At 47.9% G+C, this 3173-nt stretch overlaps 1 non-coding gene across 1 annotated transcript; it reads left to right on the top strand.

Annotated features, from left to right (window-relative positions):
* Window positions 1-2825: 2825 nt before the first annotated feature.
* TRNAV-AAC lies at window positions 2826-2898 on the top strand. The gene has a single exon. It is a non-coding gene; the product is annotated as a tRNA-Val (tRNA).
* The last annotated feature ends 275 nt before the right edge of the window (window positions 2899-3173 follow it).

Below are 3173 nucleotides of genomic sequence, written 5' to 3'. Positions count from 1 at the left end.
ACATCTAGCAATGGAGCACTCACCAGCACAGGGTGGGCCGGTATTAAATAGTGTTACAGTCGGAGACAGACAGCGTTAGGATGTTAACCCCAGGCCCTTTGTTCAAAGGTCGCTTCTCTCGCCTTTCCCCCATGAACTGAAGCGCAGCATTCGAGAGATCCAGAGACTAGTTGATGACGTTTCCAAGTGCTAAAATAGCAAGCGATGTCCGTCTTGCATTGGCCAGTGTTGACTGGAGAGATGGTTTATGGAGAACAAACTTCAAGGTGAGAAGCAGCAGCCCAAAAAGGCCCCCTACAGTTGCTGAAGTAGCTCAGGTGGGAGAGCATTAGACTGAAAGTCTAAAGGTCCCTGGTTCAATCCCAGGCTTCAGCAGGCTGTTTCATCCCTCTTTCTGGAGCAGTGGGCTCTTTCCTAGAAGCCCAGCACTGCCTCTACTCAATGCAAGTCCCTCATTTTGGGCTTCACTGCAGGAAAAGGCAGCATTGGCTTCTGCACCCAGTTGGCCCACCGGACCTTTCTTTCTTCTCTTGCTGCTTCTCAGCAAGGGGAAGAAAAAGAAGCTCCCCTTCAACCTAGAGTCACAAGGGCGATGTAAGGACAACTTCCTGAGCCCCGCTCCAGTCCTCTGCTCTTCCAGCTGACCCATCAGAGAGCTGCTGCCAGTTTCTCCAGGTTCGCCCATCAGTGTGTGCCAGGGTGAGCACCACCAAAGTGCAGGGAATTTGAGGGCAGGGCAGGGCAGTGCACTGTAATGGAGTTTCTGTATTGTAGTGGTTATCACATTTCCCTAACCTGCATCAAGCCGGCTAGGCAGAACTGACACCAACTTGTCTGGGGTGTTTCCCAGAAGCAGAGCACAACTTTGAAATACAGGCAGCATAGAACCAATATTCATAACGTCAGCTACAAAAATGATACACATCTAGAGAGAGCATCATTATCAGCCAATCAGAACCTCTCCATAGACCCCTTACACAACAACCTTTCTACAATATTGGCTGCAAATATAGAACAGTGGCCGCAATGGTGATCTATACAGTTACAGATTATGTCAGTAACGTCACAGGAGGTGACACAGCATCAGTGAGCCTGATACTGGAATACTGCCTCCAGTTTTGGTGTCCTCGTTTGAAAAAGATGTTGTGAAATTAGAGTTTGGGACAGCAAAGAGCCACCAAATGTTCTGAGGGCTGGAGAAAAATGCCTTCTAGGGAGCTATTGAAAGAGCTCAACCTGTTTAGCTGATCAAAAGAAGATTGAAAGGTGACTTCACTGAAGTATTGAAGTGTCTTAATGGAGAGATAAGATTGGGTATTAAAGGGCTCTTGAATCGAGCAGAGAAAAGCATAACAATACCCAGTGGCTGGAAGGTGAAAAGACACAAATTCATATTACAATTAAGGCTCAAATATTCAACAGCAAGGATGATTCACCACAGGAACAAGCTACAAGGAAAGTGGTGGATTCTCCATCTCTTGATGTCATTTCATGAAGACTAGATGCCTTTCTGGAATGTGTTTGCCCCAAAAGTAGCTCTTGTGTCATACAGGAGGCCTGTGATATTCAGGGGGTCAGATTAGATGCTCTAATGGTCTCTTCTGGCCATAAAGTCGACTAATTTCTGACAAACTGAGTGTAACATTGGGAGCAGCGTCTGATGTTTCCCTGTCTAGCCGGCTTGCTGCCTAGAACGAACGCTCCTTGAGTGGGGTGATCCTCAGGGAGTAGCTCAAACCTGCAAAGTGCCTGACCAGGGGCAGGACATTAGCACAGCAAGGGAGGGGTGTGGCAGTGACATCACAAAGGCCTTTTGCAGGACCTCAGACTATTGGTCCAAGGTGGTGGGGAGGTGGTGACCTCACAGAGAGATGCTGACATCAGCCAGGCAGGACAGGGGCGAGGGGCCAGGGAAACCTCAGAGACCCCTGTGGCTTTGCTTCAGCAAGTCTCCTTCTCCAGGTCTCTCTTTGAGGACTGAGAGAGTATTCGGGTTCACGGACGTGAGCGCCAGGAGGAACCTCTTTAGAGTTTTCTCCTTCCCTCTTAGTGATTTTACTAGAAAACAGCCGTCCCTGTTTAGAAGGTAAGAGCCTCCTGGAGGTTTGAAACCTGTTCAGTCTGATCCATCTGGTGACAGTTGAATTCTAGGCATGGAAAACACGAGCTTAAGGAGGCAGAATTTCATTCCGCACCTATATTTTGTCCCTTAGAATCACTGGAGACATTGGGGTTTGTCCTTTTTGTTTCACCTCTTGCTCCATCCACTGTCTGATCCCTCTTTTCTCTTCGTCTCTTGCTTCCTTTGTCCTTTCTCCTGTTCCCCTCCCAACACCAGGTTTTTTTCTCCTGCTGATAACCGCTCACGTTAACTGATCACTCTCGTTATAGTGTGTATGGCAACAACCATTTTTTTCATGTTCTCTGTGTGTATATATATCTTCCTGCTGTATTTTTAACTGCATGCATCCGATGAAGTGGGTTTTAGCCCACAAAAGCTTATGCTCAAATACATTTGTTAGTCTCTATGGTGCCATATGTTCTCCTTGTTCTTTTTGCAGATAAATTAATGGAGGTTAAGTCCATTAATGGCTATTAGCCAGGATGGGTAAGGAATGGTGTCCCTAGCCTCTGTTTGTCAGAGGGTGGAGATGGATGGCAGGAGAGAGCTCACTTGATCATTACCTGTTAGGTTCACTCCCTCTGGGGTACCTGGCATTGGCCACTATTGGCAGATAGGATATGGGGATGGATGGACCTTTGGTCTGACCCAGTATGGCCGTTCTTATGTTCTTATGAAGGGAGGGGCAGAGCCCTGCAACAGAGTTTCTGTAGTGTAGTGGTTCTCACATTTGCCTAACATGCAAAAGGTCCCTGGTTCAAAACCAGGCAGAAACATGAGGGCTTAAACTTTCCCAGCTCCTAGTGGCCTGTCCCTGCTGTTGTAGGAGCAGCAGTGATTTCTATGCTCAATAGGTCTGTTATACTTCCCCCATTCCCATTTTTGTCTCCTCTCCCTCTCTGAATGCCTGTGAAGTGGCTTTCCCCCGCTCCCTCCTGCAGTGCTTGTGGGATGAAGGGGCTGGTTGAACAGCTGGAAGATCAGAAGAGCTCCTAGATAGACAAGGTGTCTGGGACTCTCATTAGGCAGCACTCGCACACCCAGAGCAGGA

Source organism: Mauremys reevesii, linkage group 14 (assembly GCF_016161935.1).
Source record: "Mauremys reevesii isolate NIE-2019 linkage group 14, ASM1616193v1, whole genome shotgun sequence".
Classification (NCBI taxonomy): domain Eukaryota; kingdom Metazoa; phylum Chordata; order Testudines; family Geoemydidae; genus Mauremys; species Mauremys reevesii.
Note: the sequence above shows the minus strand (reverse complement) of the source record. Positions and strands in the feature narration are given on the sequence as shown.